The sequence below is a fragment of the Podarcis vaucheri genome, assembly GCF_965113315.1.
Source record: "Podarcis vaucheri genome assembly, chromosome: 18".
Taxonomy (NCBI): Eukaryota; Metazoa; Chordata; class Lepidosauria; order Squamata; family Lacertidae; genus Podarcis; species Podarcis vaucheri.
The window spans coordinates 9,250,042-9,271,667 of NC_138756.1; the positions used below are offsets into that span (position 1 = coordinate 9,250,042).

A 21,626-nucleotide genomic window follows, 5' to 3' on the forward strand; every position below is an offset into this window, starting at 1 on the left:
TGTACCTTACAGGAGGTGAGAGTGCTCTTGTTGGTGCCGATCCAACAGTACTCTTAACATTCTCTAAACGCACAGTGCAGATAAGGCCACAGTGCAATTTAGCTGGATGCAGACCTGGAAATGCTATGTTAAAACTAAAACGGCGGTTGCTCCTGCTGGGGCTGAGAGGTCTAGCAACCAGGTTCTTACCTGCAGAAGACGGTTTGGTGGATAATTTTCGGCTGGGCAAGGATGCTGGTGCGGTCTTGCTTCTGAATCCATTCCGGAGGCATGAGTTGACAGGGCACCTGGCTCTGGAGATCTCCAGATCACCCAACAGGCAGACTAAGCATGTTGTTTAGAGTGCCAGCAAAAACAAGAGATAATTTTTTTGAAATATGTAAGTTGATTGATTGACAACCAAAAAGTACATAGTAGCAAACAAAACCTACAGAGCAAATCTTGACTGTGAGTTTAGTCCCAATACTACTTTTTGATGTCAGAGACAGCAATGTGGAAGGCCAAAGGAAACAATTTATAATGGTTTAAGCTAGCGACCAAGTGTTACATTTGTTATCAGGGACGGGAGTGGGGGGGGTGGCGGCATTGATGAGTAAGAATGAGCGCATATGTCAATTTTTTGGTTTCTCATTTCCCCAAACTTCACTTCGACATTTCTGCAGCAATTTGCAAATTAATAAGAAAAACTCCTAAAAATTCACCGACATTTTAGAGCAAATTCCCCCAAATTTTGCAGGTTTTACAGGGTGTAAAAAGCTTCGGCAATTCTGGGGAGGCGGGAGGTGAATCACAAATCTAGCAAGCCCACCAATGCCATTTTATAAGTCTACCTAGAAACTGTCATAGGTATAAACCTTATATTAATCATATATATTTGAAACTATATACTGTACTGTGTATTAATTGAAAATATTGATACCGACCATCACCACTAGGGGGCAGCCCTGGCCAAAATATCCACACTGTGTTTTATTTGCAAAGGTGAATCTGTTCTGCCATGACCACAGTGCAAGAATTAGGCCTAATCTATAGATAGGAATTATTTGTGCAACGGGAGGTGAACTGACCTGATACTTACCTCCTGGGCAAATGTGCTGATCAGAAGGTATGTCTTATCTACCAGATCTCACACTTCTGAAATAGTCATCCGACACAGTCCTTAACTAAAGAAAGAAAGAAAGGAAGAGAGAAAGAAAGAGGGGAGAGAGAGAGAGAAAGATTAAAACCAAATTTTCATTTTATACATTTTGAAATAGAATTTTCATGTGCCGCTCCTCAGATTAAATAAATAATAATAATTTATTATTTGTAGCCCGCCCATCTGGCTGGGCCTCCCCAGCCACTCTGGGCGGCTTCCACAAAGACCAAAAATACACTAAGATGTCACACATTAAAAACTTCCCTGAACATTAAGATGTCTTCAGATTAATGTGAAATAGATTCACCTACCCTGAGAAATAAAGAGTCACGTCTTTCCTCACTCTGCACAGGGACATAGCAATCAGCCTTTCCCCCCAAGGCAGAGATCATTGGGCCCATCAAGCTCTGTACTGTCTGCACTGGGTGGCAGCAGCTCTCCAGGGCTTCAGGCAAGGGGACATTTCCAGGCCCACCTGGAGATGCCATTGGGGGGGGGGCAACATTTGTTAAGGGTGCAGAGAGTTGCTGAGAGACCCTGGTTCCTCTCATACAAACCCCAGGGGTTGGTTGTTAAACCACGCTGGCAACTCTAGATATGGATAGGAGAAGCCACTGGGGGAAACCAAGACCACTAAGGATGCTGAGAGTTTTTGGGGGTGATTAAAAACTTGGGAACTATGGGAATTGCAGCTGGGGTGGGGGCTGAGGTCTCTGAACGTCTCTCAGCACCCACAACAAACGATGCACTTCCCAGGATTATTTGGGCGGGGGGGAGAGAAGCTATGGCTGCTTAAAGTCCTTTAAAAATATAGTGCCCCCCTTTTCTTTCCAGCCTTGGTTGCCCTCCCCACATATCCCCCCCTTTCCCCCTTCAAGATACTAGCCTGTCCCGAGTCTATCCATGGCTCAACAGAGCGCATCAGTACTAGCATCTGTTGCCATGGAGATGGTGACAGCGTCTTCCGTTGCCAGGGAAACCCCTTTGGACCAAATACCTAGCTGGCAACGGGAACATTAGAAGGATGCCTTACTGGATCAGACAAAACGGTCTGTCCGGCCCAACCTTTCCCAACCTGGTGCCCTCATGCTGTTTAGGACTGGGACTCCCTGCCCGGCACAACCTAACCAGACCCAGGGTCGCCTTCCTCTCCATACTTGCCAGCTTGTCAAGGTCCTCCTTAAATCGTGGCGTCCAGAATTAGACACAGGACTCCAGGTGTGGTCTGACCAGGGCAGAAGTGAGCCGTGAAAGCTCACTGGGTGACTATGGGCCAATCACCATCTCTTAGCCTAACTGCCATGGTCCAGTCTATGGGCATTCGAAGTACCGGCTGAGGACGTCAGGATCGGGGACACGATGGCGGGGTGGGAGCAGGAACGAGAGTCCAGAAGCCAGGGGTATGAGCGTCGGGAAGCAAAGAGTCACAAAGTCAAGGGTCCGAGGTTCGAGAAGCAAAGAGTCCCGAAGTCAAGGGTCCGAGGTTCGAGAAGCAAAGTCACGAAGTCAGGGGTCCGAGGGTTGAGAAGCAAGGAGTCCTGAAGTCAGGGGTCCGAGGGTTGTGGAGCAGGGAGTCACGAAGTCAGGGGTCTGAGGGTTGAAAAGCATGGAGTCACGAAGTCAAGGGTCCAAGAGTTGAGAAGCGAGTCACAGAGTCAAGGGTCCGAGGGTCGAGGAGGAAGGAGTCACGAAGTCAAGGGTCTGAGGGTCAAGAAGCAAGGAGTCAAGAAGCTGAGGTCCGAGGATCAGGAAGCAAGAAGCCAAACACAGCAAGGCAGGAAACATGTTGCTGTGGCAAAGAGCCGAAGGGAAATGCTGACCTTATATCCCTTCCCGGCTCCTGCCACCAGGTGCAATGTGTTACCAATCGGCCTCACCCGTGTGGCCGCACCTTGCCTCTCCAGAACAAACTTAGGAAGACCCCAGTCCTGCGAAGTCCTACTGGTCACAGGGCCCGGCCCCTGCACGCACTCCTGACACTAACCAACCTCACCCGGTTGTTGTGAGGAGGGGAATAATGTACACCGCCTTGAGATCTGTGGAATAAAAAGGTCTATAAATGATATAATAAGTGTGGCAGTACCCACCCTGCCCTTTGACATCACAGCCCTCATTCCTCCCCCCATTTCTATTTTATCTATCTATCTATCTATCTATCTATCTATCTATCTATCTATCTATCTATCTATATTACAGCTGTGTTGCATACTCAAACAAAACCAAAGAAAGACAACTCCCTTCTCTGGAGATAATCTACAGGGCACAATGTAGGAATCAGGGCCTTCATTGTGGTGGCACCGGCCCTGGTTTCCTTTGCCACCTACCAAATACCTTCCTCTTCCATCAAGCCATTCGAGTGAAGCTCTCTCCCTTCATCTGCACTGGAATTATTTGAAAGACTTCTGCATCCTTTTATCGCTTGCCGCTTGCCCCCTTAGGCTCCTTCAGGGTGGGGGTGTAAAGGCAGGATATCCCTTTAATAAAATTAATAACATGACACATTTTTATGTGTGCGTTATTTTCACGAAGACGGTATTTCCAAACACGAGGGTTGACCGGGACACTGGCGGTCCACAGAGTCGGCCCAAGAGGTTCATATCCTTTTCCCCTACTTTCAAATAAGAATGAGAATTCCCTCCCATTGTTCCAATGGAAGGAAATGAACGGAACTTCGCAACAGCTTTTGGCATGGCAAGTGGCACGGAGGGTGTTGCAGCGGAGGAAACAGGAAATCCAGCATCCGATCTTCCTGAGATTTGAGCTCTCCTAAATATTATGAAAATGATTTATAGGTGGTACATGACCCCAGTCAAGCTAGCAAAAATTTACCATTTGCCTGATAATAAATGTTGGAAATGTAGAGAAACTGAAGGTACTTTCTACCACCTTTGGTGGACATGCCCGAAGATTAAGGCTTTCTGGGAAATGATATATAATGAAATGAAAAAGGTACTTAAATGTACTTTCCCTAAGAAACCAGAGGCCTTTCTCTTGGGCATTGTCGGCCAACTGGTGTTAAAGAAAGACAGAACTTTCTTTATGTATGCAACAACAGCAGCAAGAATACTTATCACAAAGTATTGGAAGACACAAGATCTACCCACCTTGGAAGAATGGCAGATGAAAGTGATGGACTATATGTCATTGGCCGAGATGACTGGCAGAATCCGTGATCAGGGAAAAGAGACGGCGGAAGAAGAATGGAAGAAATTTAAAACCTATCTTAAGGACTACTATAAACTTGATGAATGTTAGAATGTCGAGGTTTTCAGAAAGAAAGGGTTACAGCAATATAAGACTAGATTAAAGAAAAGACTAAGATGACAGAGGTTCGACAGAAATATTTAGAAGTTGCTAAAAAAATTTGGACATTGGGATGCAGAAAGGGGAGGTACGGGGGAGTCTCAGAAAAGAGGTTTATGAAAAAAAATGTTTTGAAACTATACGTGTTTGTATGTCTGTTTATATGTTTGTTTGTTTTTTAAAAAAATTGTAAAACCAATAAAAATTTTATAAAAAAAAGAGATTTGAGCTCTCCTTTGAGGGTCCCGGGACACCAGGGCCCATAATTTCATTTGCCCTTTGGTTAAGCTTTGGACTACAGTGGTGAAAGGGATGCGGGTGGCGCTGTGGTCTAAACCACAGAGCCTAGGGCTTGCCGGTCAGAAAGTCGGTGGTTTGAATCCCAGCGACGGGGTGAGCTCCCATTGCTCGGTCCCTGCTCCTGTCAACCTAGCAGTTCGAAAGCACATAAAAGTGCAAGTAGATAAATAGGTACCACTCCGGCGGGAAGGTAAACGGCGTTTCCATGCGCTGCTCTGGTTCGACAGAAGCGGCTTAGTCCTGCTGGCCACATGACCCGGAAGCTGTACGCCGGCTCCCTCGGCCAATAAAGCGAAATGAGCGCCGCAACCCCAGAGTCGGTCACGACTGGACCTAATGGTCAGGGGTCCATTTACCTTTACCTTTAAACCCAATTCACATAACACTTGTTCACAACAAATTGCATTTGCCATTTTATTCCCCGTTTGCTGAGCTTGTAAATGTCCTATCTAGGACGTCTAGGACTTCGGCTTAAAGAGAGCTATGCTTGCAAATGATCTGGGTGCTGCTACTGAGCTCGGATTCAAATTACAAGGAAGGCAATTACGACTGAAAATCAGGAAAATCAGAAAAATCAGTGAGAGCTGCTCGAAAGTGTAATGGATTCCCTCAGAAGGTGCTCGACTCCCCTTCCTTGGAGGATTTTAAACACAGGTTGGATGTGCCTGAATTTTAATGTAAGCAGCACAGCCAAATCTTTAGGTTGTTAACAGCGCTTGGGTAGAATCCTGTCTCCATTAGAGGAGGCCTAATAAGTCTAGCATCAGGGGTGGGAGCAAAGAGAGAGAGAGAGATCCCTCTTATTATCTTTTGGAGCAAAAAAAAAAAAAAAAGCTTTCCGTGGCCATTCTGAATATTCATTGCTTCACGATGAATATTCAGATAATGGATTTGGCAGCGCAAAGATCTCCAATAGGGAATTCATTAGGCCAAGGAGGCTCTGTGCTGGAGCTGATTATTATGGCCTGGGGAGGCGGCATCTCACAACCAGCTTATGACGCGGCATGAATATGACATCCGATGCACTTCTGGTGTGCATTTTCACAGAATCGTGGAGTTGTAAGGTTCCCTCAGGGGTCATCTAATCCACCCCCCTTGATCTATGTCCAGGTGTGCGCTCTGTGGAGCAGTTGCAGCAACAGGCGGCCATGCTCCAGGTCCACCAGTTTACGTACCTTTCCCCGACGGACTCTGCGCATGCAGCCGGAGACTATGGCTGCATGGCAACTGCCTTTGCTCACCCCTTTTCAGACCCTTCGTGGTTCCGGGAGGCAGTGGTGCAGGAAAATGTTGGGAAAGCCCTGGCCCTTCACCTGCCCGGCCTGCCTCTTCCTCGTCTTCTGAACCTCCCCCTGCCTCCGACTCTTGTCTCCTGGTCCCCACAAACCACAGTCCCCTTTCTCCCCGCGTCAGACTCCAGCCCCACACTCATCAGTGTCCCTGACAATAAGATGCATAAATATTAAGGAGGTAAAGGTAAAGGGACCCCTGACCATTAGGTCCAGTCATGGCCGACTCTGGGGTTGCGGCGCTCATCTCGTTTTACTGGCCGAGGGAGCCGGCGTACAGCTTCCAGGTCATGTGGACAGCAGGACTAAGCCGCTTCTGGCGAACCAGAGCAGCGCACGGAAACGCCGTTTGCCTTCCCGCCGGAGTGGTACCTATTGATCTACTTGCACTTTGATGTGGCAGGAACTGGGACCGAGCAATGGGAGCTCACCCCGTCGCGGGGATGCGAACCGCCGACCTTCTGATCGGCAAGTCCTAGGCTCTGTGGTTTAACCCACAGCGCCACCCGCGTCCCTAATATTAAGGAGAATTGCATATAAAAATGTGTGTATTAGGAGAAGTTCTCACTGACAAATTTTAGTGAGTTGTTTTCTTAATAGATGATGTAAAAATAAATCACAGATTACTGAGGAAATGTGGAGAAGGGGGTTGGAATGAGAAACAGAGAGAAACCCTTTATCTACCGCTGAGCTCTGAGCTGCTTCCTCCAGGAGGCTTCTATTCAACCAAGCCGCTAGTCCTTTTGTCTTCGCATCTTCTGGAAGAGCCGACCAGGATCTGTGCAATAGCAGGTCCTTTGCTGGGCCGCCAGGGGGCAGCACAACTTCACCCTTAAAATGGCAATTCCAAGCGATGTCGCTGTCGCAAGGGCGACCCGAGACGAAACCAATGGCGGTTTGCCCCACAGACAATTTGGGCACTGCCAAAACCTGCTTATCCTTCCCTGTGTTCCCTGTGATGGCGTTTGCCTGCTTGCTTGCCTTGCTTCTCGCGCTCGCTTCATCGGAACGTTCATGATGTCATGGCCAACCTGGTTGCGTAGCTTGTGACATCATCTTTTCTAGCCAATCGGTGGATTCGCCTGCGTGGCAAATCGGAGTGCCGGCTAGACTCGCCCTCTGCCATAACTGCACGGCCCTACAGTGGTACCTCGGGTTACATACGCTTCAGGTTACAGACTCTGCTAACCCAGAAATAGTACCTCGGGTTAAGAACTTTGCTTCAGGATGAGAGCAGAAATCGTGCTCTGGCGGCGTGGCAGCAGCAGGAGGCCCCATTAGCTAAAGTGGTGCTTCAGGTTAAGAACAGTTTCAGGTTAAGAACAGTTTCAGGTTAAGAACAGACCTCCGGAACGAATTAAATACATAACCAGAGGTACCACTGTATTCAACTTTGCATTTAGCACCGCAACATTAAACCCATTCGCTGTGTGTTTTCCTGCTGGCTTCGGTTCGTAGATATGACTATTGATTGAGGAAACGGTTTTGGTCTTTTTTTAAAAATTGACTTAAGAATATTATACAGACAGCAAAACAAAGAAGTCTAAGTTAACATTGCCGTCTACCGATAAGAAATAATAATATTACAATAATGAAAATACTAAAAATGTACTTCCCCTTTTGAACTTCTATTCTGGTTACAATATATTACGATTCTATAAGAATCTATTATATCCTTTGCTTTCCCATATATTATTTTATTTCCCAAATTCAACCTAACCCTCCCCTCCTCCCCAGTGCTTCCCTTCACCTGTGCGAGATCTTCCCAACATAGTATTTTTTCACCTAGTTGCTTTAACAAAATAAAATAACATGAAAACCGGGCAGCTCCCAACACACAATAAAACATCAAATTTCCCTAAACAGGGTTGCTTTCAGATGTCTTCTAAAAGTCAGATAGTTGTTTATTTCCTTGGCATCTGATGGGAGGGCATTCCACAGGGAGGGCGCCACCACCGAGAAGGCCCTCTGCCTGGTTGCCTGTAACTTGGCTTCTCCCAGTGAGGGAACCACCAGAAGGCCCTCGGAGCTGGACCTCAGTGTCCGCCAGTGTCAGTGGCTGAGCAATGGGAATGGAGACGCTCCTTCAGGTATACTGGACCGAGGCTGTTTAGGGGTTTAAAGGTCAGCACCAACACTTTGAATTGTGCTCGGAAATGTACTGGAAGCCAATGTAGGTCTTTCAGGACCGGTGTTATGTGGTCTCAGCGGCCACTCCCAGTCCCCAGTCTAGTTGCCGCATTCTGGGTTAGTTGTGGTTTCCGGGTCACCTTCAAAGGTAGCCCCACATAGAGCGCATAGCAGTAGTCCAAGCCGGAGATAACCAGAGCATGCACCACTCTGGCCAGACAGTCTGCGGGCAGGGAGGGTCTCATCCTGCGTACAAGATGGAACTGGTAGACAGCTGCCCTGGACACAGAACTGACCTGTGCCTCCATGGACAGCTGTGAGTCCAAAATGACTCCCAGGCTGCGCACCTGGTCCTTCAGGGGCACGGTCACCCCATTCAGGACCAGGGAGTCCTCCACACCCACCCGCCTCCTGTCCCCCAAGAAATCCTTGTCAGGATTCAACCTCAATCAGATAGCTGCCATCCATCTCCATCCCTGACAGAGGCAGGTAAAAGGAGGAGGAAGAAGGACACATTTTTGTGGGGGGAGTTTAGAATAATAGAATTGGAAGGGACCCCAAGGGTCATCCAGTCCAACCCCTGTGATCTGAGAACCCGGTGGGCAGATATTGGCACAGCTGCTGCCTTATGGTTTGTGCCAAGCGCAAGAATTGGGCCTCGGATCGGTCTTGCGGCCTTTGCCCTTGCCTACGTGTTTCCTCTAGACAAACCTAGACAGCATCTTAAAAAGCAGAGACATCACCTTGCCAACAAAGGTCCGTATAGTAAAAGCCATGGTTTTCCCAGTAGTGATGTATGGAAGTGAGAGCTGGACCATAAAGAAGGCTGATCACCGAAGAATGGATGCTTTTGAATTCTGGTGCTGGAGGAGACTCTTGAGAGTCCCATGGACTGCAATATGATCCAACCTCTCCATTCGGAAGGAAATCAGCCCTGAGTGCTCACTGGAAGGACAGATCCTGAAGCTGAGGCTCCAATCCTTTGGCCACCTCATGAGAAGAGAAGACTCCCTGGAAAAGACCCTGATGTTGGGAAAGATGGAGGGCACAAGGAGAAGGGGACGACAGAGGACGAGATGGTGGGACAGTGTTCTCGAAGCTACCAGCATGAGTTTGACCAAACTGTGGGAGGAAGTGGAAGACAGGAGTGCCTGGCGTGCTCTGGTCCAGGGGGTCACGAAGAGTCAGACACGACTAAACGACTAAGCAACAACAATGTGTTTCCTCGAAGCGAGGTGAGGAGGAATAAAAACAGGTCCACTCTTTCTGCCAGCTCCATTCCTGTGCATCTTTCAGGATTAAAACTAATTAGTTCTCCTACACACACACAGACATACACATAGAGAGAGACAGGAGCAACCCCAGAGGAAATTTGATAACCACACAAGCACATAAAGCCCGAGTCACTGCTATCAGCAGCAAGAGAAAGGCACTTGATAGAGATCTTAATGGGTTCTTTGTGAAGTCTTAACTGTCATCCTGAAGGAGAGAGATTTTGATTTTAGAGCCAGACCTGATTTCCTTTGGCTCGAGGGGGGAGGGAGAGAGAGACAGGGGTCACCTGTTTTTGCAATTGAGCGTTAGATCTCACTATTTCAGCAGCAAACCGCTGTCATAAGACAATAAGGTCTCAAATATATAAATGGAATGTTCACAAATTTACAAGTCAAACACATACATACTTGTTGTTGTTGAGTCGTTTAGTCGTGTCCAACTCTTCGTGACCCCCTGGACCAGAGCACGCCAGGCCCTCCTGTCTTCCACTGCCTCCCCCAGTTTGGTCAAACTCATGCTGGTAGCTTCGAGAACACTGTCCCACCATCTCATCCTCTGTCGTCCCCTTCTCCTTGTGCCCTCCATCTTCCCCAACATCAGGGTCTTTTCCAGGGAGTCTTCTCTTCTCATGAGGTGGCCAAAGGACTGGAGCCTCAGCTTCAGGATCTGTCCTTCCAGTGAGCACTCAGGGCTGATTTCCTTCAGAGTGGATAGGTTTGATCTTCTTGCAGTCCATGGGACTCTCAAGAGTCTCCTCCAGCACCAGAATTCAAAAGCACCCATTCTTTGGCCATCAGCCTTCTTTATGGTCCAGCTCTCACTTCCATACATCACTACTGGGAAAACCATAGCTTTTAATATACAGACACATACATACAGTAAGTATATGAACCACGTGTCTGAAATAGTACAGGAGAGCCATTTTGACTCTCCCAGTGACGTCAAATATTCCTCTGCACTAAGGGAGGCAAATGGGGAAAGCCTTCCCATTCTCTTTTTGCTTACAGATCCAGTATTAAAGGCGTATTTGTGTATGAATAGGGTGAGCCTGTGACCTGGACTCAGGAACTAAAAGTATTTACCATCAGAAAAGAATGCCCAGGCTGCCCAGGTAATGCAATCAGTGACCATTATCAGGTATCCTGGCAGACAGGATTTCTGCCGCAGACCGCCTCCTTCTGTGATGTATGCATGATGCTTTAGGGGGTGGTCTTGGGCTACAGGGCGGGCAATTTCAAAAGGGCTTGCGCACCACTGTTCTGGGTTCCTCTCCTCCCTCCGGCATGTGATGAGTGAGGACCCTGTTGCAACAGTTTAATAAAGATCAGGCTTACTAGCTGCTTTGCCAGTGGCGTAGCGTGGGGGGTGCAGGGGGGCCCGGCCGCACTGGGCGCAACATCTTGGGGTTAGGGCTAGGGGGCGCAAATCCACGGGTTAGGGGGCGCAAATTACTTGCCTTGCCCCGGGTGCTGACAACCCACGCTACGCCACTGTGCTTTGCTTCTCAATAGTCTCTGGTTGGCCTCTGTTATTTTCTCTTACCGATAGGGAACTGACTTAAGGACTCTATGCGGGCTCTTAGATACCCCATAAGGGATAAAGGGGCAGGTTTTTCTTATAACACCACCGATATTTACAATTTGTAACTCAAAGTATTTTTTTATGCATATCTCTCTCAGGTGAAGGTCCTGTGTGAGTGTCTGGAGGCGGTTGGAGGATGGATGGCGGCTAACAGGTTGAGGTTGAATCCTGACAAGACAGTACAGTTTTTGGGGGACAGGAGGTGGGCAGGTGTGGAGGATTCCCTGGTCCTGAATGGGGTCACTGTGCCCCTGAAGGACCAGGTGTGCAGCCTGGGAGTCATTCTGGACTCACAGCTGTCCATGGAGGTGCAGGTCAATTCCGTGTCCAGGGCAGATGTTTATCAGCTCCATCTGGTACGCAGGATTAGACCCTACCTGCCTGCAGACTGCCTCATACAAATATTCTAATCAGTAAGTTTTCTAAATCTTTCATAAATCTATTCTAAACACAACCAATAGGTAAAGGTAAAGGGACCCCTGACCATTAGGTCCAGTCGTGGCCGACTCTGGGGTTGCAGCACTCATTTTGCTTTATTGGCTGAGGGAGCCGGCGTACAGCTTCCGAGTCATGTGGCCAGCAGGACTAAGCCGCTTCTGGCAAACCAGAGCAGCGCACGGAAACGCCGTTTACCTTCCCACCAGAGCGGTACCTATTTATCTACTTGCACTTCATGCTTTCAAACTGCTAGGTTGGCAGGAGCAGGGACCGAGCAACGGGAGCTCACCCCGTCATCGCAGGGATTCGAACCGCCGACCTTCTGATCGGCAAGTCCTAGGCTCTGTGCTTTAACCCACAGCGCCACCCGCGTCCCTTAAACACAACCAATACCTTACACTTAATCTTTGTCTACATAAATAACCGTTAAACATTTCCATTGTTTCTGGATTATATTTTTGTCGTATTAAATCAGTCAGCTTTGTTGTTAAATGAGGAGCAGCTCCGTGGAGGAACCTGGTGAGATAAAAATGCAAAAATAAATGCAAACTAGCCAGCCGAAAGCAAAGCACATCTAGATCTGGTTGTTTTCATTCCAGTGTGGGCCCCGTACTGCAGGATGACTTTAAGGCAAGTGTGAAGAATCCGCAGCCGCTATCAAATGGCGATTTCGAGCAAGAGGCCTTTGAAGCCAGCAAGCGAAGGAGATACCCTTACGCTCAGACGCCGGTTTGAACTTCTCAGTGTGGAAGTAAATGACTTGTTTCCATGGGAACTGGGAACAGGAAGAAACTTTTCTTATCGTCTCTCTCTCTGCGTGTGTGGCTTTGCCTCTGCTTTGTATTCCTATTCCGGCGGGGAAATGGCAAAAAACAGAGGCAGGTGGATGACAAAACAGAAAGGTTAACAGGTACTTCAGGTGCTCATCTCCAAGTTTCCTCTCTCGTCTCGGTTTGTTTGTACGTTTCGGGGGTTTTTTGGGGGGGCTGGGGAAAGCAAGGAGGATTGTTCTGACCCTCGCCAACAAAAGAACCCCTAGCAAGCCTTCGGTATTTCCTGAAGCCCATCTCTGAACGAAAAGGAGCTATAGGAATAATAGCAATAATCCCAAAGTAGCAGCTCGAGACCTGAGAATCTTTTCATCGCTGCAAAATCCGGCACCGAAGAGGGGAAGGAGAGGGAGGGGGGTCACCTATTTTTGCAATTGAGCGTTGGAGCTCACTATTTCGGCAGCAAACCGCTGTCATAAGACTTTAAGGTCTCAAATATATCAATGGAATGTTCTCAAATTTACAAGTCAAACACATACAAACAGTAAGTATATAAACCGCGTGTCTGAAATAGTACAGGAGAGCCAATTTGACTCTCCCAGTGACCTCAAATATTCCTCTGCACTAAGGGAGGCAAATGGGGAAAGCCTTCCCTTTGTCTTTTTGCCAGTGGCGTAGCGTGGGTTGTCAGCACCCGGGGCAAGGCAAGTAATTTGCGCCCCCTAACCCGTGGATTTTAGTAGGGGCAGAGAGCTGCGAGTGCCAGCGTGCCCCCCCCCGATGTTGCACCCGGTGCGGCCGGCCCCCCCTGCACCCCCACACTACGCCACTGCTTTTTGCTTACAAATCCTGCCTTAAGGACATATTTTTTTATGAATAGGGTGAGCCTGTGACCTGGACTCAGGAACTAAAAGTATTTACCATCACAAAAGAATGCCCAGGCTGCCCAGCTAATGCAATCAGTGACCATTATCAGGTATCCTGGCAGACAGGATTTCTGCTGCAGACCGCCTCCTTCTGTGATGTATGCGTGATGTTTTAGGGGGTGGTCTTGGGCTACAGGGCGGGCAATTTCAAAAGGGCTTGCGCACCAGTGTTCTGGGTTCCTCTCCTCCCTCCGGCGTGGGGTGAGCGAGGACCCTGTTGCAACAGTTTAATAAAGATCAGGCTTACTAGCTGCTTTGCTTCTCAATAGTCTCTGGTTGGCCTCTGTGCAGGGCGTAAAGGTTTGGGCTATGGCTGGAGGCCAGGAGAAAATTAAAAACGAGGAGATTGTTACGGAAAAGGAGCAATGCGGCCGCGAGCTGCTGCTAGCTTGGAAGCAAAACATAATGGGAATGTTGGGTACTGTTCCGTGGGAAACAAAGGGACCGTCTTTTCACAGTGCGAAGCACCGGAATCAGCTCACAGTGTAATATGAGCTGTACAGGAAGTATGGGAGGAGTTTGTCTCTCTGCTGTTGGAGTTTGAAGAGAGCAGACGTGTTTCTCTGTAATGCTGCAAAGACAGAAATAAAGGCATGTAAATACGTTTCTGTCTATCTCTTTCCCCTGCCCCTGGGGGCAGGAAAGAGTGGTGTGTTCTCCTCACGCATGAGGAGGATCGCCGATCGCGACCTTGCCTGGATCTTGCCGGGAATGCAGACAGGGAGGTCAACTAGGAGATCAAGCCGGGTGCCTGGAATGTGGCCAGTTTCTCCTGAAGGCAGGCTTGAATCCCGACAGAGATCCAATGGGGAATTGAAGCCCCATTGTATCTCTGACCCATTAGCGGTTCACTCTCTCCTGCAGAGGCAGCCTGATGGAATATGGAGAGATCCTAAACCTCCACTGTCTTGCAGGATGTCCTCAGAAGAAGAAGAGAAGAAGAGTTTGGATTTGATATCCCGCTTTATCACTACCCTAAGGAGTCTCAAAGCAGCTAACATTCTCCTTTCCCTTCCTTCCCCACAACAAACACTCTGTGAGGTGAGTGGGGCTGAGAGACTTCAGAGAAGTGTGACTGGCCCAAGGTCACCCAGCAGCTGCAGGTGGAGGAGCGGAGATGCGAACCGGGTTCACCAGATTATGAGACTAACGCTCTTAACCACTACACCGCACTGGCTCAGGAGTAAAGACTACACAAATCCGGAGTGGAGTCCCAAAGGCAATTGGAAGACATCTTCTGTAAGCCTCGCTTTATGCAACTCCTACAGCTAATCTGGTGCCCAACTATGAAGTTGGGGCTACCTTTGAAGGTGACCCGGAAATTACAGCTAATCCAGAATGCAGCAGCTAGACAGGTGACCGGGAGTGGCCACTGAGACCAGGTGCGCAGCCTGGGAGTCATTTTGGACTCACCGCTCTCCATGGAGGCACAGGTCAGTTCTGTGTCCAGGGCAGCTCCATCTGGTACGCAGGATGAGACCCTCCCTGCCCGCAGACTGTCTGGCCAGAGTGGTACATGCTCTGGTTATCTCTAGCTTGGACTACTGCTATGCGCTCTCCGTGGGGCTGCCTTTGAAGGTGACCCGGAAACTACAACTAATCCAGAATGCAGCAGCCAGACTGGTGACTGGGAACGGCTGCCAAGACCACATAATACCGGTCTTGAAAGACCTACACTGGCTCCCAGTACGTTTCCGAGCACAATTCAAAGTGTCAGTGCTGACCTTGAAAGCCCTAAACGGCCCAGTATCCCTGAAAGAGCATTTCCACCCCCATCATCCAGCCCAGTCACTGAGGTCCAGCTCCAAGGGCCTTCTGGCGAATCCCTCCCTGTGAGAAGCGAGGTTACAGGGAACCAGGCAGAAGGCCTTCTTAGTGGTGGCACCCGCCCTATGGAATGCCCTCCCATCAGATGTCAAGGAAATAATCAACTGTCTGACTTTTAGAAGACATCTGAAGGCAGCCCGGTTTAGGGAAGTTTTTAATGTTTGATGTATTATTTTATTTTTTAAATATTCTGTTGAGAGCTGCCCAGAGTGGCTGGGGAGGCCCAGCCAGATGGGTGGGGTATAAGTAATAAATTATTATTATTATTATTATTATTATTATTATTATTATTATTATTATTGCCTGGTCTCATTGAAAGATGGGGGGAGGGCTACAATGGGCAGAGCCTGTTAGAATCTGGGGTCTCCTGGGGCAGAATTCACTGTTGTTTAGTGGTCATTCAGTTACAGGGAAAGGGCCGACTGGGGGCAGGGTCATGCCCCCCCCACTCCAACCTTCATATACAGTGGTACCTCGGGTTACATATGCTTCAGGTTACAGACTCCGCTAACCCAGAAATAGTGCTTCAGGTTAAGAACTTTGCTTCAGGATGAGAAGAGAAATCGTGCTCCAGCGGCACAGCAGCAGCAGGAGGCCCCATTAGCTAAAGTGGTGCTTCAGGTTAAGAACAGTTTCAGGTTAAGAACGGACCTCCGGAACGAATTAAGTACTTAACCCGAGGTACCACTGTATGGAGATTTGTATTGAGGATAACCTTCCAACCTTCTGAATTTAACTTCTTGGCCTTCTCATTATTATTATTTTTTTGATAACTTTGATTTTTATTTTATTTTTTGCTCCCCCCAAATTGCTGGAGGCTTTCATCAAACCCGCCCCCCCCATCCGTTCAGTTTTAATTACCCTGCAAAGCGCCTTTGCGGCACCCAATTAACTGCGATGCTATTTGGCTGGTGATCGGCTGAGACGGGATAATTAGCGGACGCCGGGTGACTGCGTGCGGGTCGGGGGTTGGCAGAGGTTGCGAGAGGGAGAGGAGGGCGCAATTAACGGAAATTTTATAAAGGTCAGCAGCTGGGGGCATCCCCTTCCGCCCTGCGCAATTGTTGCAAAGGTCGGGAACAGAGCGAGATGAGGGTTAATTCCGCCTCCCCCGTTTAGCCCAGCAGCGCCCCCTGATGGTAGAGCCGGTAACTGCTTACTGCCCTTGCGAGAGAGGGAGGAGAAACCTTCCGAGGGTTCAAGGCTGCTCTACTGGATCATAACTGTTGCAGGATGCCCCCCCCCAAAAAAATCATTCAGCTTGTACAAACACGACACGCACTCACACACGACATAGGCGGCGTTTCTGTTATAATTTCATAGTAAATCAGCCGTACATTGGATTTACACCGGTCCACTTTTATTTCGTTGTCTTTGTCCATGGAGTTTTCTTGGCAGGGATGCTGGAGTGGCTTGCCGGTTCCAGTGAAAGCTGGACCATAAAGATGGCTGATTGCCGAAGAATTGATGCTTTTTGAATTCTGGTGCTGGAGGAGACTCTTGAGAGTCCCATGGACTGCAAGAAGATCAAACCTCTCCATTCTGAAGGAAATCAGCCCTGAGTGCTCACTGGAAGGACAGATCCTGAAGCTGAGGCTCCAAGACTTGGGCCACCTCATGAGAAGAGAAGACTCCCTGGAAAAGACCCTGATGTTGGGAAAGATGGAGGGCACAAGGAGAAGGGGACAACAGAGGACGAGATGGTTGGACAGTGTTCTTGAAGCTACCAGCATGAGTTTGACCAAACTGCAGGAGGCAGTGGAAGACAGGAGGGCCTGGCATGCTCTGGTCCAGGGGGTCACAAAGAGTCGGACACGACTAAATGACTCAACAACAACAACACTTTTATTTTGTTCCATGAAGGAAGGACTATCAAAGGGGGGATGGTTTGATACAGGACGGCCATCATCCCTTAAGCGTACCAACACATACTCAGGAGCCCTACCCAGTTGGCATGACAACCTTGATGGTCCCAGACAGAAGACCATCAAGGTCACAAAGGACTTGCACATGGGAATGGATTCAACACGGACTGGAACAAAGGACAATGATCAGATCTTCCCTCTGGGGGCAGGAAACTGCCAGCTCCCCTTTGTCCTCTGGAAAATACTCATGGGGAGTGAGAAAGGAGGAACCAGCCAGGTGATAAGATACTCAGGTTACCTCCACAACTCCTCCCTCAACCCCTCCTTTTTGTGATGTGTCAATGATGTAGTCATGATGTAGTTGTGATGTAGTTCTAGGGGTGTAGCTTGGGGGATTAGTAACTAATAAAAGTTGGGGTCTTCTTTTGTTCCGGGCTTCCATCTTGTTGCACCTTGTGGCAGGTGGGAGTCCTGTCGCGACTGTCTTCAATAAAGACCAAGCCGATCTTTCAAGACCAGTGTTATATGGTCTCGGTGGCCGCTCCCAGTCCCCAGTCTAGCTGCCGCATTCTGGATTAGTTGTAGTTTCTGGGTCACCTTCAAAGGTAGCCCCACATAGAGCGCATTGCAGTAGTCCATGAAACTCCCTGGCACATGTGTCTGTGGAGGCAGAGGATAGCCAATGTGGCTGGTAGCTGCTGAAAGCTCCCCTTTGAATGTGCCCAGTCCTCTTTCAAAGCCTTGCAAGTTGGTAACAGTCCCTGACTCCTGCCGGAAGGAGTTCCACAGTTCAACGATGCACCATGTGAAAGCACTTTATTTTCCCGGTCCCGAATCTTCTAACCGTTTCTGTGCACCGCGTCCTCTTTTTATTTTCCTTTCCTTTCCGCCTGCCGTGCAAAAGTCGCAATTCGCACCCGCCCGCCCTGGCCATGCTTTTAAATGGGCCTGAATTGTCCCTGTAGATGCAACCTGGAGATTGATAGAAAGGACACAATCAAGACTTCTCAGTGACTCATGCTTCAGGGGTCATTAAAGCACTTTGCACAATCCCCGAGACTTGAATTCGAAAGTGCTAACTCCGCGCTCTCTCCTGTGTCCAACCTCTCAGTCCATTATGGCCTCCCTCCCCCCCCCAGTCCAGCTTCAAACACACACCCCCACTTTCTATTTTAAGAGTCAAGGGCAATGGCGCCGGAAGGAGAAGAAATGTGATTCTGTTTGGACTGAAAGGCAGACGTAGGCAATTCGCGCTCTCCGAAGCAATGTGTGAATGAAAACGGCAGCCGTCCTTTGAAATTCACCATTCCCCGAGGTCCTCCAGTGCAAAATTGCATAGAGCTACGGCGAAGGCTTCAGCGAAATGCAGATATTAGTAAAAAATACCATATTTTTCGCTCTATAAGATGCACCAGACCACAAGACGCACCTAGTTTTTGGAGGAGGAAAACAAGAAAAAATATATTCTGAATCTCAGAAGCCGAAACAGCAGATTACGAGACTCTTAACCACTACACCACACTGATTCACTAGGACTAAGCCGCTTCTGGCGAACCAGAGCAGCGCACGGAAATGCCATTTTGCCTTCCCGCCGGAGTGGTACCTATTTATCTACTTGCACTGGTGTGCTTTCGAACTGCTAGGTTGGCAGGAGCAGGGACCGAGCAATGGGAGCTCACCCTGTCACGGGGATTCGAACTGCCGAGCTGTTGTCGTTGCATATATGAATATATATATATTTCCTGGTTCCTCCCTCTGCAGCATATGAGCACAAGAAAGGTCTCCCGTCCTGTCATACCTGGTGACTGGGATTCAAAAGCAGTGCTTCTTCTGTCCATGGAAGCAGAGTCTAGCCATTCTGGCTGGTAGCCATCGAAAGCCCTCACCCACCCAAACCCCGAATTTGTCCAGTCCTCTTTTAAAGTTGGTTGGCATCCCTGCCTCCATAGTGATCCATGCGACGGTCACCTCCAGGCTTGACTACTGTAATTCGCTCTACGCGGGGCTGCCCTTGAAGCTGTCCCAGAAACTCCAGCGGGTGCAGAATGCTGCAGCGAGGCTCCTCACGGGGTCCCTGCCATGGGAGCATATTCACCCAGTGCTTTTCAAGCTGCACTGGCTCCCGGTGGAGTACAGGGTCAGATTTAAGGTGCTGCTTTTGACCTTTAAAACCATTCATGGCCTAGGACCCTTGTACCTATGGGATCGCCTCTCCTGGTATATGCCACGGAGGACCTTAAGGTCCATAAATAGCAACACCCTAGAGGTCCCGGGCCCTAAGGAAGTTAGATTAGCTTCAACCAGAGCCAGGGCCTTCTCAGTGATGGCTCCGACCTGGTGGAACGCTCTGCCTCATGAGACCAGGGCCCTGCAGGATCTGATTTCTTTCCGCAGGGCCTGTAAGACAGAGTTGTTCCACCTGGCCTTTGGCTTGGAGCCAGTTTGATTCCCTCCCCCTCTTTCTTTTTTCTTTTCCTTCTCCTCCTGCGATGAGGCATTTTAATATTTTAATGTTCCAATATTTTAATGTTATATTTTAATTTTGTTCTAAGTTGTAACCATTCAACTTGTTTTTATTATTGCTTGTTAGCCGCCCTGAGCCCGGCCTTGGCTGGGGAGGGCGGGGTATAAATAAAAAAATATTATTATTATAGGCGCTAGGAGTGCGGGACACCTGGGCTCCGGGCTCTCAGGGGCGCCAGGACGAGAGTCCGCGGCCCGAGAGTTGAGTCCGGGGAAGAGCTCGTCTGTCAGAGTGCTACAGCGGGCTCTGTGCTCTGTGCCATGAGTTTGGGGGAGATACAAGTCCGGCTTGACCCTGCGGTGAAATCTCAATCCACGCCAGGATGCCTCCCTTGGTTGGAGTCGACGCAGCCGGCAAATTCTCCAAACTTTCCCGAATAAAACTGGGCACTTTAGCAGAAGCGGAGGTTGAAAAATGGGCTGTGTATGCGTGTGTGTGAGAGAGGAGCATTTGCCACAGCAGTGTACCAACAAGAGGTCAGGAGCCGCAGCGTCACTTAGCAAAGCTGTGAAATAGCAAGTCTTCGCAGGAGTCGCAATCTATTTCCAGACTTAAAGAAAGGATCTGACAAGCAGGCGGCAAATGCTTTGCCCAGAAGTGGGCTTCGGAGCCGCTTGAAAAGTGGAAATAGTTGAGCTGCTCACAGCTCACCAGGACACAATGCCTAACCGGGGAGGGCAAGGTACAAACAAATAATAATAATAATAATAATAATAATAATAATAATAATAATAATAATAAAAAAACTCACCCCTGACTCTCGACCAGCGGTTCCCAACCTTTTTGGGGGGTCATGCCCCACCCAAGCATCTCTAAACTCCTGATGCCCCCCCCCCGCCTACCTTCTGATCGGCAAGTCCTAGGCTCTGTGGTTTAACCCACAGCGCCACCCGCGTCCCTTGAGTTACAGTCATAAGGTAAAGGGACCCCTGATCATTAGGTCCAGTCGTGGCCGACTCTGGGGTTGCAGCGCTCATCTCGCTTTATTGGACGAGGGAGCCGGCGTACAGCTTCCGGGTCATGTGGCCAGCAGGACTAAGCCGCTTCTGGCGAACCAAAGCAGTGCACGGAAATGCTGTTTACCTTCCCGCTGGAGCGGTACCTATTTATCTACTTGCACTTTGACGTGCTTTCGAACTGCTAGGTTGGCAGGAGCAGGGACCGAGCAACGGGAGCTCACCCCGTCGCGGGGATTCGAACCGCCGACCTTCTGATCGGCAAGTCCTAGGTTCTGTGGTTTAACCCACAGCGCCACTCGCATTACCTTTATGACTGTAACTCATTCTCGAATTGCCCCCCCCCGCAAAAATCAAATCCCCCCCCATTGGGAACCACAGCTCTAGACGGACCTGTGCAAATTCCAGATCCTGAATCTGGAGCGACCGCTTTCTGCCCAACTGCCCATACTCCATTCTCCGCCCGCCCCCCAGTCCTTCAACTCTCTGAGCACTCCGACGCCCTCCCACCCAAAACAAAAAAGCAGATAGCAACCAACCAGCGCCAGAACCGATTTCTGAGAGCAAGCATTGGAAGGGAACACACCAAAGCGCACGTAATTCCAGAGGCCGCATTTGCAGGAACGTCCCCGCTTGGGTGACCTTTGTCTTTCCATGTCAACCGTAAGTCCTGCCAGGTGGGTGTTGACACCTGTTCTGTGATCTGGGGCCCCCTCGGTTCGCTTGTGGGCAAAGAAGCGTGTCGCAGCATGGAAGGGGGTGGCGGCGGTGTGTGTGTGTGTCTGTGTGGCGGAAGCGGCACACGTCGGAGCGGGTATCAAAGAGACATCTGCCAAGCGGGCGACTAGGGGCTGCTGGCGAAGATTGTCTTTGGCTTGTTCTCCTGGGAAACCACTGTCTCCCTTGCGCTGGCTTGAAGCACGATGGAGGAGAGAGAAATAAGCGACACTCTCTCTCTCTCTCTCTCTCTCTCTCTCTCTCTCTCTCCATATGCTAAAGAAAGATCCCACTAGTTAGAGGCGGATCTCGCCGATCTGCTAATAGGAATGACAGCTACAAGGACTGGGTCCTCATTATTTTGGCACGACGAGCGGGGCTGCCAGTTCAAAGGAATAACACTGCCAACACCCTTCCCTCCAGTCCTGCAATACAGGGGTATTCTCAAACTGAATCCGTCCCAGAAGTCCGTTCCAAAACCAAAGCGTTCCAAAACCGAGGCACGCTTTCCCATAGGAAGCAATGCAAAACGGATTAATCCGTTCCAGACTTTTCAAAACATCCCCTAAGACAGCAGCTTAACGTGG

At 49.2% G+C, this 21,626-nt stretch overlaps 1 long non-coding RNA gene across 1 annotated transcript; it reads left to right on the forward strand.

The window, feature by feature from the left end:
• The first annotated feature begins 2,118 nt into the window (after nucleotides 1–2,118).
• Nucleotides 2,119–3,635, forward strand: LOC309523107. Its single transcript, XR_014215256.1, has 2 exons — nucleotides 2,119–2,187; nucleotides 3,335–3,635. It is a non-coding gene; the product is annotated as an uncharacterized lncRNA (long non-coding RNA).
• Nucleotides 3,636–21,626: the final 17,991 nt, after the last annotated feature.